Below are 15087 nucleotides of genomic sequence, written 5' to 3'. Positions count from 1 at the left end.
CTATATGGTTCAGCCCGAACGTTTTGTCGACCAAAGGCATCCTAATAAAGTGTGTAAGCTCAATAGATGCATTTACGGGTTAAAACAAGCATCTCAAAATTGTAATCACCGTTTTGATGATGAAATCACAAAGTATGGTTTTATTAGAAATGAAGATGAATCTTGTGTTTACATGAAAACTAGTGGGAGCTCGATGACCATCTTGGTCCTATATATGGATGGAATACGTATCATTGGAAATCACATTCCGACTTTATGAGATGTAAAGGCCTGGTTAGGAAAGTGCTTCTCAATGAAGGATCTAGGTGAGTCTCAATATATTCTTGGAATCAAAATTTATAGAGATAAATCAAAACGATTAATAGGTCTAAGACAAAATACATACATTGACAAAGTCTTGAAATGGTTCAAGATGGAAAAATCCTAGAGAGGATATGTACCCATAGCGCATGACATAGTACCATGTTCATCCCAGTATCCTAGCACAAAGTATGTGTTAGACTAGATGAAAGACATTCCATATGCTTTGTACAATTGGATCTATCATGTGTGACATGAACTATACTAGACCTAATCTTGCTTACGCTATGAGCATGATAAGCAAGTTCCAACAAAATCCAGGGGAGAGTTATTGGATAGCTATGAAGAGCATCCTTAAGTACTTGCGTTCAACTAAAGATATGTTCTTCGTCTATGGAGGCAATAAATAATGCTTACGTTTAAAGTGTTATACTAATGTTTCATTCACAACAGATCAAGATGATTGTAAGTCACAATCAGGATATGTGTTCATTCTCATTGGGGGCACAATGTCTTGGAAGAGCTCCAAGAAAAGTGTTGTAGCACAGTTCACAACAGTGTCAGAATACATCGATGCTTCAGAAGTTGTACAAGAGGCTGCTTGGATGAAGAAATTCATTGGAGATCTAGGCATGGTTCCTTCCATTCAAGATCCCCTAGAAGTCTTCTATGACAATGAGGCTGCAATTTCTTTGGAAAAAGAACCCATATGACGCAAGAAGATTTGGCATATAATCCGGAGATTCAACTTCATTCGGTATAAAGTTGAAGATGGTGAAATCAGTATTCGCAAAGTTCACACTGATCAAAATTTGGTACAACCTTTGACAAAGCCTCTTCCTTAAGTAAAGTTTGAAGGACATGCTCAAGATATTGGACTCTGCTACTCTAGTGATTGAATTTGATCTATGTATTAGTATTGAATATTGGAACATTTTGTAGCATCATCTATTGTAATGACTATGATATATATGACATATGATCTTTTCATTAAATATTTGTTGATTTCTTTATTAACATGTTTAATCCTTCAGTAAATTTATTCACTCTAAAATCCATAGTCGGTTATTATTATGGGAGCAAAAATGAAATAAGGCTAATATGAATTGGAATAGTTGAGAAAGTGTTGTAACCAATTTCATAGGTACTTGATAGAGAAAAACTATTGGATTGACCCATTCAAGATCAATTCATGGATTTTTGTCATGAATGATACTTGATAAAATGTAATAGCTGTATATCCCTAACACTTGAGATACATATATGGGTCTTGAGTGTGGGGAATGTTGTGCTTTGATATAGCCAAACACTATTCTTTACCAGGAAGTTATAAAGGCTATTTTCATGTATGATATGAACAATGGAAGAGGCATATGTGGTTAAGACGGGATTAGTTCCTTTTATTCGTTGAGAGATAGACATCTAAGTCCTGATGTAAAGTTGAACACTTATGTGAGATTGTCTGTGATCTATATCTCATGTTTAACATGATGTCTGTAGTAAAGGGATAACTGATAAACTTACCTCACACACCATTTGTACCCTCGAGCATTTGGAAATTGGGCGTTAATAAAATGGAAGAAAGTCATATGTTGATAAGGGCAGTGAAATTATGCTAGACATTCACCACTATCTATACCAATCTAATATGAGTCTTTGCCCAAGTGGGAGATTGAAAGATCTAATATGCTCAAGAGTCATATTAGAATGATATGTCTAATTAACATATGATCATAAGGATCAAACTGATATCAACTTGATACAATTGATAATTTATTAGAAATTGATTTTAGTAAATATTCATAAGCTATAATAATAAATTGGGAAAATGTTTATTTCATGGAAATAATTATTTTACAATGCAAGTAACATATTATTTCATAAGTTATGAAATAATAAGTCATGCATAACAATTTGGACTAGTTGAATCCGGTTTTCTTTTACCTAAAGACAAAGTTTATATTTTATAAATTGTGAATTTATAAAATTTAAACATTTTCTCTTCTTTTTTGGGTCCATGGCTGAAAGTATGGAGGGTTTAGAGAGGCATAGGTTTCCAATTTTTTTAATCAAAAGAATTTAGTATGGGTGCATGCATGAGGAAACTTTTGTCTAAAGGTGTTAATGGTTATGGAATTTTATACCAAGATTACACTTTAACTAGCTTGACAATTGCATTTTGACTTCACTTCTTGCAAAAAAAAAGCTGAGAACACCTTTAGAGCTTACATATAACTAGCATTCTCATCAAGTTGGTGCATGGTTGGTGTCTCATTTGGTTCTACATTCTTCATCAAAATTCAAGCCTCCGTAGAGCAATGGTTGTTATCACCTTCCTTCTTCGATGGTTGTCGTTTTATCTTTCCATAACTTTCAAGTAGATCCTTGGTGGGTTGTAAATGCTATTATGCTCAAAATTTTCAATAATTTTCTTGCTATTATTTTGAGTTTCTGGAAACTATTTTTAAACTAAAACCCAACACCTCCGTCACTTCTTGAAACCCTTAAGGGAAACCCAAGCCTCTGCCTTTAAGTTTGGAGATTCTTCTCTCTCCCCTCCCCTCTTTTGGGTGCTTTTTATGATATTTTGATGAAGTTTAAAGATCAAGAAGGTTCTTCTTGTTGCAAGGAATGATGCTTTAAGTTTGGATCCATCAAAGACACTACACTTATGGACTATTTTAAGTATAAATTTCCAATCTTGCTATCTAGTTCATTAGATCTTGTCATTTGGAGGGGGGTGGCATTTTAGGTTCATTTTATGGGTAATCTTGGAGTTGAGTAGACTCTAATGTCTTTTAACCAATCATTCTCTTTCATTTTATGGACTAGGAAAGTTGTGATATTTTTCCTTCCTTTATAGTCATGCAAGTTATCTTGGTCCTTTAGGTCATTTTTATGAGAATAATAGGAACGATAGATTCTAACATGTAAATTTCATATAAAGATTCAACCAATTATGATTAACACAAAGATGTAAATAAGATTTGTTTGCATTAGAGGATAGAGAGAACAATTCTTTACAAATGAATGTGCATAACTGTTCTGTCTCCAAAAACTCTATCCAATGTTCTAACTAATGCTCCTATATATAGACATCAAAGGAGCAATAAAAAGGAATCCTAAGTTGACAGTTGAGAACTGCAAACCTAAGATTAAATATAATTCTGAAGTTGGAAATACAACCAGCCAATTCAGAACATAAGAAAAGACACTAAACATTACAAGCACAAACAACTAAACACAACTAATTTTGAATCCTAACAATCTCCCATTTGTGTCAAGTTGCAGTTGTGGTCTTTTCTTCTGTCTTCTTCACAATTTCAAAAACCTTCATAATAATATTCAATAAGTCATCTAAACGACTATCCACCATTTGATCATATCCAAAATGCACTTAACATCTCCTTCAGAAATTGTCTTATTCACTTCTGCCTTTACAACAATTTGATTCAAGGCCTTTGTAGAGTATAAATGTTTATCTCTTAAGTGCATCATGCAATGCTTCACCTTGTCATTCTCCTTCTTTTTATAAGAAACTCCCCGAGGATCTTTTTCTATCAATACAGACTTGAATTTTTCAACATCATCAGGAACTAGAAATGACTTCAGAATTAGCTTTCGACTAAGAACAATTGCAATCTCAACATCCGTATTCGTAATTTCGAGAATATAAGCTCTTAACATCCATATCAAAAATTGAACAACAGGATCATATTTCATAACATCCATGACCACAATCTTGAATAACAAGATTCAACCATACGGATTCATGAATGGAATGTTAGCCAAAATAAATTCGTATAGTTCTTGATCAAGCCCTCTAAATGCTTTCAAATGAACATTTGTGAATCCATCAACACCTTCTAGTTTTCCAACTTTCAAATTAGTGATACTCTTCAAACTACATGTTTCAAATTGAAGCTTTGAATTCTTCCCGTAAAAGGTAAACAACTTTTTCTTTATCCCTTTGTTGGACCAAGGACCTTTTAGAATTGAATCAAAACATTGAAATATAAATGCCTTAGCAGTGATTGGAAAATCAAAATTGACAGTCCATTTCGTTATTAACTGTTGGATTAGATGTCTAAGTCCATAACTATTATTGGAATGTACTTGACCCGAGAGTAGCATGGTCCGTTTGGGATGCATATCATCAGGACAATTTGTTAGGATGGACTCTTGAGAGAAGGTTATATATGATTTATTAATATATTATAAGTACTAATATATTAATATTAAATCATATGGTTTTAATTAGTATTGATCAAGAATTGATTTAGTGATCAAAAAAAGACTAATTAAATAAGTGGAGATTAATTATGTTAATTAGTTATATTTATATGTGTTGGGCTTATGATCCATGTTGGACCAAGTTAATGTATGGATACATAAAAAGTTGGGCCACATGAACTAAGGATCATAAGACCCATGAGTATGGATTTGGGTTATATCCATGAACCTAGAAATCCCACATATAAATACATACTTCATTGTCCAAAATCGACACTGGTGTATTCTTGGAGTTCATGGTGGTTTTGGGTGCATGGAGATTCTCTCTCAAGTTCCTCCTTTGTCCATGATGTGTTGTGGTTCCACTTCAGGCTTCCATATTATTGGGGCTAAGCTTTTAGGGCTAGATACATCAAGACTTCAATCACCACCATAAGGTATGTTTTCCTAACTAGATTCTTGTGTGGTATATGACAATTGTATGCTATTGATAGGTTTAATACCTTGGAAACACCATTGCATGTATAATTAGTGAAAATATAGATCCAAAGTATTTAGGGTTACATGAACACCTTAGGCGTGTTAGAATGCTCAAAACCCAATAGTGGTATCAGAGCCTAGGCTTTTTTCAATTATACTTGCTAAAAATCGAATTTTTTCTTGTTCCGGGTTGGGGACTCGTTGAGTCTACTGATGGACTCGACGAGTCCATGTGTAAAATCATCCAATTCGACGAGTTGGACCCCCAGATAGCATATCTTCGAGTTTTAAGGCTGGAATTGGTCTAGAATCATTACCTTAAACTGTTTTGGACTTATAAAACCTGTTTTTGATATGGTAATGATTATTGTAAACCAATTTCAAAGTTATTATCAAAGTTTAAAGTTTTATATATGTTTATATGATTCTTGAAAATTGTTGATATGGATTGTTCATGCTTACGAGTTTTCGAAGATCATAGGAATTATGTGCAAATTGTTTGTTAGTGTAATTTTTGATCTCAATGACATTGGATGGACTCTATAACTTGTCCTCAAGTTATGGAACACCAAAAGTTTTCATGTTACCTTGTTTTATGAGTTAATTCAGATTAATGAAAAAAATTATGTGTTAGTTGTTTTCAATCTAAATTGATCTAAAAGTAGTTCATAAAATGTGTAGTTTTTGTAACTTGTCCTCAAGGTTGTATGAAAAGTCACATTTATGACTCTTAAAACTCAAAAAAATTGCCAAGGTTACAAAATGAAGAGTCTTTTTTGTCATAAATAGTTTTATGAACTCCTCAAGTTATGGATGTTCAAGAATCTCTTCATTAAAGATTTTCAAAAACCTTAATTAAACACATCAGTTATGAAAATCTAAGAGTTTTGAAAAGTTTCAAAGCTTGCCCTCAAGTTTTGGAATTTGCAAATTTACCTCCCCATGTATACTTTAATTCCAAATTAAACCTCAGAATTTTAAAATTTTAAAATTCAACCATATAATATTATAATATTAAAACTTAACGATTATATATATATATATATATATATATATATATATATATATATATATATATATATATATATATATATATATATATATATATATATATATATATATATATAAGAGTAAAGTCAATCTTACCGTTAGTAGGCCTCATTCATGAAGCCAGTCTCTAAGGGGGGGGGGGGGGGGGGGGGGTATAAGGTTACTGCCTATAAAATGGAAGTTTAATGGGTGTCCACTCTCACCTACCGCTTCCTTGACTGGTGGAGAGTCGTTAGCCTAACGGGTAGGATAGGACTCTAATTCTCCTTTCATTAAAAGTATAATGATAAACCCTAAGTAACTAAACACTTGTAAATTCTCAATCTTAGTTACTTAGGAAAATGTGAATTTGGTGCTAACCCACGAAATTACACTTTGCACCCTTGTTAAGTCATTAGTGGAGCGTGTGTGGTTAATCGGCACACTAACATGGGACTGACAATGTGTGGCAAAGGGTGACTTAAGTTTTATGATAGATCGGTAGAGCGTGTGTGCTACATCGATTGGGTGATAAAATTTAGGGTACCAAGTCAATTTGCATGGTTATTCACACCTTGTTTGTGATCCACGACATCCCAGTCACAAACTTGAGAGGGCACAATTGAGATTTAAACATGACATTGAAAGTTCAATGAATCTTAAAAGATCTAGGAGTTTCAAATCCAATTAAAACTTAATAATTTGTTTTGTTTTTCATGGTGGAAATTGGTAAATCGTCATTTACCTACCTTCAAATATTTTGTAGCTTGGATTATGGCATCCCTCTTCCAAGTTATAAGATAGTTTGTTGGTCTTCCTCATCCTTTTAGATAGAGCTTTCCAAAAGAAGATTGTATCCCAAATGGCAATCAATGTGAAAGATCAATCCCTTTGTTGTGCATTAGTAAGACTAGACATCATACTGCACTTCCTCCACCTCCTCCAATAATTCTCTCTGACCCACAAGTTCAAGGTCACTCAATCCCTATTTGGCAAGCAAAGTCTATATGTGCTTACAACTTGTAGATTAAGTCAAATATTTGCACTCCGGGAGAGTTGGGTGTCAAAGTCCTGAGGAATTTGGATGTTCAATCACTTCCTAAGTAACATAGTGAGTTCTTTAAGGACTACTATGTAACAGACTATGACATGACCCTTAATGATCTTATCCATTTGCTTGGTGCTGTTGAATCAAAAATGATTTGGAGCACTGGTAAAGCAAATTTTATTAGAAGATGGACTTCCCAAAATACCATGGACATTGAAAATGGTAACATTGGATATCCAGAAAAGCTTTCTCTACCCAACGGAAAGGGATCGGCCAAAGTCAACTCGGTTGACCAAATGGTAAAGAGAAAGGCTAAGTCTAAGATAGTCTCGTGTACCATTCCCAAAGGGTCCATATGTTTCTACTGCCATAGGAAGGGGCATTGGTTGCGAAGCTGCCCTAACTATCTGAAAGATCTGAGAGAAGGTCAAGTCAAAAAGTTTGACTCTGCTTCAGGTAAGTCCACTATCTAACTCTCTTAAGTTCATATTTGAAGAATCTTAATACATTTTGATGTATTGCAGGATCAAGCAAAGGGAAGGAAGCTTACAAGAAGAGTATGCTGAATTTGATCGTGAAGATGGATTTCAATCGCATGGTTCGAAGATCGGATTCCTGAGCTACTACTTAGGAGTTATGATAGATTGCTAAAAAAATATGTAATAGCATAGTTTTTCCACCACAAAAGGATCGACAAGACTATTCGTCATGATTTACTAAAGTTTAGTAAATATGGTTATACTTACAAGTTTAAGTATAATTCTAAAGCATTGGAAAAGTTTCAATGTATGGCAGAACGAATGGGAAGAATCAAATTAGGAAGAAAGATAAAAGTTTCTCAAATCTGAAAAGATGGGAGACTACTTTAATATCATGTTTTCTGATCATCTTAATGATTAAGAAACCATATCACAATTAAGGACATCTTAGTCCATTCCTATGGCTAAGAAGAGGAATCGTGAATTGTTGAAATGGTTAAATCAAGAAGATGAGTCATGCTTCGTTCCAAAACAAGTCTTAGAGTCATAATCCAAGATTGTAATTTGAGTGACACATCTTAAAGAAGGTTTATTAACACTTGTCAAATGTAAGAGTAAAGTGTGTCCTACTCTTGTACATTTGAAATTGGTAAGTTGTGATGTTTTGGATAAAACAAAGACCAACTAAGGCCAATTGTGTGAAGTGTTTGTCTTGATAAAAAATCCTCACTATCTCTTGAATATTTGGCATGAGAGTCTTATAAGTCAAGAGGACAGTGGGAGTCTTAAAGATCCTGAAAGAATTTCAAAATCTAATCAAGAATAAAACCTGTAGTTTATCACTAGCACACGACTTAAGTTTTATAACCAATCGTGTTGACATATTCCTATTTCTATGCCCATTCTAGTTAAAGTTGGCTTTGCATATGAGTTCTGAGAGTTATCAATTAGTTGCATAACAACTTGGAAGCAATGGTAGGCCCTTATGCTGCCAGGTGGCAAGAAGTTAAGACTGCATAAATTCAATCCATATGAGTTTGAATTTGTCACTAACCTTGTCTTGAGATTACGGTTTTGACAAATTCACATGGATAGGAACACATACACCATATAATCTAAGTGTCATAAGGTTTCTCTCCGATTCATGAAAATGATGATGAGGAAGCGCTTTCAGTAAGTGATTTTAGGTAGATAGCAATTGTGATATTTGCATTCTCAAAGTCGTTAGTTGAGCATGTGTGGTGAACCGGCACACTAACATGGACATGTGAGGAATGGAAAAGGTCTAAACAATTGAGACTATGATTACGGCATCCCTTTTCATTGTTCTAAAATTGTTTAGACACACATGTGTGCTATCTAAGGAAAGGTGTATGATTTTGATAAAGTTTTATCAAAGCATCTCATATCAGAAGTCTGAACTTTGGTAAGAAACTCAATAAAGTATTGATTTCTAGAAGTCCAGCTAATTTCTGAGTACATGTCAAAGCTAGTGGGAGCATCAGTGTTATGCTAATAATCTCAGGTTAGTGGGAGCATGATAATTATGATAAGTGTTGCAAGTTAGCAATGTTAATTATAAAAAAACAAAAGTTTCAATTCGCATTGAAAAGGTGTTTTGCTATAATTAAGGGAGAGGATTTTATACTTCATTTCAATTCTAAAAGCTTAGATTGAGATTTTAATCATCTTTAGTCAAGGATATATATATATATATATATATATATATATATATATATATATATATATATATATATATATATATATATATATATATATATATATATATATGAATTTTATGTTGGAATGGCTCAACTTAAGGAAATTCTATATATATTACATTCTCAAATTTTGATTACGATTACGACATCCCTCTTCATAGTCGAATTATGAAAACATGGCAAATAAAAATATTGTAGCAAAAGACTGGTCTGGAATCATGTCTTTATGAGAGACATCATGAATTGTGTCCTATATGCCTCGGGTGTAGGATCGATTGCATGTGCTATAATATTTATCCTTTCTAAATTTTTCCAAATTCCTGGTGTCATTAAGAGGGTAAAAGGTCTAGAATTGGATATGACTAAAATGATTAAGCAATTGTTGAGGACAATCTAAGGTTTACCAAATATTGGTTGCTCAGGGACAGTTAGAAGTATAATGTAAACTTTGGAAAGGATCATATTGACATATTTTGAAAAGAGGCAACTCTTGTTCAGAAGTGATGGTCAAAATGGAAATGTAGAATTGTATCCTTAGGTGGAAGTAATTCTCTAAATCTGTGTAAGATTAGAAGACTTAATGCAAAGAAGGATGTTCAAAGGAATGTACTTTGAATATGAGACTTTGTTTCCATGGAATTGATCTCCGTTGGAATACTTTGTAATGTTTGTTGTCAAGCCTTTGTGACTTTTGTGCATAGTCATTACAAGAGAATCATTACATATAAGTTTAGAATCTAATAGATTACAGTAAATGGAAAGAGTTTGGTATTCTTACATTTACAAAAAGGATTGGGATTGTGAAAAGAGCATCATTGGAGTCGTGTTCAATTGATCTATTTCACAAAAGAAAGGACCATAGGTAAACATAGTGCGCATGCTTGGAGCATGCATGACTATTGTTTTAATTCAAGTATTAAGTTGATAAATCGAAACATTATACAATGAAGAAGGAGTAATCAATATGGTGCTTAGATAAAAGGGTTTTTATTTACACTCAAAGTGTTGGGGCCATACAGGATTAGTATTATCCTTGTGTTTCACTTTGCATGTTTTGAATTCCCGAATAACTAGGTTATTCAAACCGTCCACAATCAATCATACTTTGGAAGTAAGTATTGAGGCAAGACTGTCATTAATGGGTCTGCAGTTTGTCTAGGTGGCTAGACTTAGCTGCAGTGTTCATGACTGCTCCTGGAATAAGATTCGAGTATTGGATTAAACCTATGTTCATTTGTATCACATCATGGATTTTATTACGAGTGAATTATGAGACAATAATATCTTATATTCTTCAAACCTAGAGATAAGAGTTGTTGACTATAAGTTAGTTATACATTAATTGTACGAAAATGCATCAGTAACTTGATGTTATAAAACGTGCCTTTGTGTATGATTCAACAAGTAGTTAATACAAACATATGATTCAAAGTTTATCCATTCCTTTTACCTCATAAGGATAAAAGCGATATCTATGGGCCCCTCGATGATTTAGTGATGACACCCCCTAAGTGCTTGGCCAAGCCTGAACTGATTTGATTTGTTCAATTAGTCACTTGTAATAAATCAAAAATCGGGAAACAAAAAATGGACAAAGAGAATGATTATAATCCATGTCTCAGTCCATATGATATCTAGAATGTAGGAATATATGATCACTTATCTAATGGACGCCTCATTGATTTGTTCAGAGTTCAACAATAGCTTTAAGAGCTACGATTGCTAGTTGGGTTTTGAAGTCATACTTGAAATAATAGTTTTAGACTTATCCAAATGGGAGACTGTTGGATTATATGTCTAAGCCCATAACTATTATTGGTATGTACTTGACCCGAGAGTAGCATGGTCCATTTGGGTTGCATATCACCAGGACAATTTGTTAGGATGGACTCTTTAGAGAAGGTTATGTATGATTTATTAATATGTTATAAGTACTAATATGTTAATATGAAATCATATGGTTTAAATTAGTATTGATCAATAATTAATTTAGAATTGATTTAGTGATAAAAAAAAGAGACTAGTTAAATCTATGGGGACTAATTATGTTAATTAGTTATATTTATGTGTGTTGGGCTTATGATCCATGTTGGACCAAGTTTATGTATGGATACATAAAGATTTGGGCCACATGAACCAATGATCATAAGACCCATGAGTATGGATTTGGGTTATATCCATGACCCTAGAAATCCCACATATAAATACATACTTCATTGATCAAAATCGACACTGGTGTATTCTTGGAGTTCATGTTGGTTTTGGGTGCATGGAGATTCTCTCTCAAGTTCCTCCTTTTGTCCATGATGTATTGTGATTCAACTTGAGGCTTCCACACTATTGGGGCTAAGCTCTTAAGGCTAGATACATCAAGACTTCAATCTCCACCATAAGGTATGTTATCCTAACTAGATTCTTGTGTGTTATATATGATAATTGTATGCTAGTCATAAGCTTAATACCTTGGAAACACCATTGCATGTATAATTAGTGAACACATAGATCAAAGGTATTTAGGGGTGCATTAACACCTTAGGAGTGTTAGAATGCTCAAAACCCAACATTAACATCAAAGGATGTATGTGGATTTAACCAAAATAGTTTCGGATTATCAATAGCTTCATTTTGAATCCGATCTACAGACCATCCATGGAACATAGCCTTCTTCCCAACATGTGTTTCCTCAACATTTTTGATCTTCTGCTTATTCAGCTTCAATATTTACTTTTCATAAATTCAAAGCATCAAGTTATTTATCCCGTTTTCTCTCTCTCTCTCTCTCTCTCTCTCTCTCTCTCTTTCTCTCTCTCCCCCTCTCTCTTTCTCTTTTAATTCCTTTTCCGACATCTTTGGATTCAAATCATCTCCATGTTCTGAAATGATGTTCACTTTCTGTTATCCTGATCCAGAAGATATATTAACCTTCTGACCAGTTTTGAATTCTTTGAGATTCTTTAGTTTTTCTTTCAAAGTTTGTTTCTCAAGAACAACTTTTGCAACTTCTATTATGGCCATCTTTCGAGTTTCATACACATTTCACAAGTTGACTTCTGTAATTTCTTCATTTTTAATAGGAGCTTCTTCTTCATTTACTTCCTCATCTTCCCCTTGTTGCGTAGTAGAAAAGCTACGCGTAACACCCAAGAGTTCATTCAACTTTGCAATAACCGGATTCATTTTGGCATCAGTCAGTTGCAAAGTATAGTCAGTCTAAGGAGCATCCTTTTTCTCAACAATTGTAACAAACCTTTGATTTATTTAAAAATTCTTCCTTTTAACCAAAAAAAAAATTACTCATCTTGTTGAGCTCAATCATGGCATGCTTTTGTTGTTCCTTAAGAACCTTCACCTTCTGAGTAGATTCTGCCAGGGCATGCATGATTCCATTTTCATGAGCAAGATCATTTTGCAACCTTAAGATAGAATTTATGATGGAAGTGTGATGATCAACATTTTCATGAGCATGATCATTTTGCAACCTTCAGTGGACTTGTTAGCTTCCATAACATTCTTATTAGAAGAAGTTTTAAAGTCTGCCATGAAATTTTTCACATCAGAAATCATTTCCTGAACATCATAAATTTTTCAACTTCAACAATCTTCTTAGCTAATTCAACATCAAGCTTCTTTTGATTTTCAAAAACAACAGTAGAGGATTTAGTCAACATCTCAATTATGGCATGATGAGTAGTAACCAAAATTTTCCAATTAGATGTAGAAAAAGAGTTTGTGTGAAGAAGAATCTGATCAATCTTCTTGTTTAGCTATCGAAACACACCACGAGAAAAAAAAGTTTGAGATAAGTATGTTGGTTCAGAAACAGATATCACAAGTGGAGCAATAGTAGATTCGATCGGAAATGATGTTGATATCGGAGGAGGTGGTGGTGGGGTGTGAGAAAGATTAATGATCGATTCGTTCAAAATGTTTTCAAAGACATCAAATTCAGGTGGAGTCGATAATGGAGTTAAGTTATTCGGAACTATTGTAGAGGTAATTGGTTTAGAAGTCTTTGGAGGGGCTTCGAAAGTGTTGGTAGTATCATCATTATTAACAAACGTGTTTTCCCCCAGAACATTATTGTGCGTTTGATCATCAGAATCTTCATCAATCACAGTACGTCGGTATTTTGGGTTTCTATATGACTTTTTTTCATTGGAACACCAGCAGTTGCTTGAAACTTAATATTTCCTTATCTTTTTGGCATGTCAACAGTTGCGATAGCTGCTTGTAGAGAGGTAGGAACTTCATGAAAGCTAGAATTTGGAATCTCCCTATAAGCCTTGATGATATCATTGTCAGAAGGAACCCTAGGCAACATTACTTATGGAATATAACAAATGAAATTGAAGTTCTTAGGATATGAAGTGACAAATGTATGTGTTTGCATCTTCGAAATTTCAACCACCATAACATCTTTCATTTCTGGAACTTGGTAGTGGTTTATGGCTCGACAAACCATAATTGACCAATATCTAGCACATGAAAGCTCTAAATCTTTGGTGTTAGAACTCACAATTTGAGAAAATTAAGTCCAAACCACTGTTCCATAATCCACATTTTCACCACAAAACAACCCGTAAATCAAGGTATAGAAAGTCCTACTTGCACTATCATAACCAATGACACTTTCCGATAAAAATTGAATAAAATTGTGAATAGTGCATTCTATACAGGAGTTAAGGCAGATTTCTTGAACTTAGATAATAGTAAGAGATCAGAGTTATACCCCATTTGATGAAACATACGAGTGAGGCGAGAAATTACAATAAAATTTGGATAAATCACGTCAGAAGAGGAAAAAATCCCAAGCAATTTGCAAAAGTTTGCCTTTGAAATCAAAGTTTTATGCCAATGAACTTCAAAATTCATCACCTCTTGGGAACTGATGTAAAAAGTAGTACAATATGCCTTAGATTACAGAGATATAGGAACCTTCACATACAACAACAAAGCTTTCATCAATGGCGAGGTAGAAGCAGTTTTATCCATAATGTAAAAAAGCATTCAATCAAAGGGCGAATGGTAGGGTTGTACTTCAGTGCATCTAAATCAACCACCAAGTTCTGATTTACATTGATCTTCACCATGGTAGTAGAAGCAATTTTATCCACAAAATAAATGTTTTTAGAGGAATCCATTTTGAAGAAGAAGAAATCTTGCAGATAATCGTAGAGTATTTGAGAGAATTGTAGAAGAATGTGAAAACTTTTGTGAGCGTAAATAGTATAATGTACAACTCTAAAGCTTTATATAGGCTTGGATACCTAATCGGTTTTCATTTGAATATGAATGGTTTTACATAAGCGGAGAGAGAAAGCATCGTTCATGAATTAAATGCTTCTCAGGCCATGCCAGCTAAAAATTCTCATGCCTATCGTGTCACAAATAAAGACGCAATAGAAAACCGCCAGCTCATGATAAATTGTAATTGCCTTTGAAGTCGTTTGAAATTTATAGTGTCACACCCCAAAACCGGAACGGCGGAAACGTTCTGGGGTGGATGACGTCATGTCAAGTATCACAACACATGCATTATAGTAATCAAAGTACAACAAAACATTGCATTAATAGTAATAGTTTTACATGGTTTACATTACAACATATTAAATAATACAAACAAATATAATAAGAACAGTGTGGTACTAAGCTATCTTCATCAACAGCTCCGGGGATGTACCTGTCTAATGCTAACCTGAGAATACAAGTTATTTGAAAAGTGAGTATCATCATTTTTACAAATGCTGGTGAGTTCATAAGCATTTAGTGACGTTTCAATCAAATAACTTTAATAAGT

This window comes from Lactuca sativa, chromosome 7 (assembly GCF_002870075.4).
Source record: "Lactuca sativa cultivar Salinas chromosome 7, Lsat_Salinas_v11, whole genome shotgun sequence".
Classification (NCBI taxonomy): domain Eukaryota; kingdom Viridiplantae; phylum Streptophyta; class Magnoliopsida; order Asterales; family Asteraceae; genus Lactuca; species Lactuca sativa.
The sequence above is the reverse complement of the archived record's forward strand: the minus strand, read 5'-3'. Positions refer to the sequence as shown.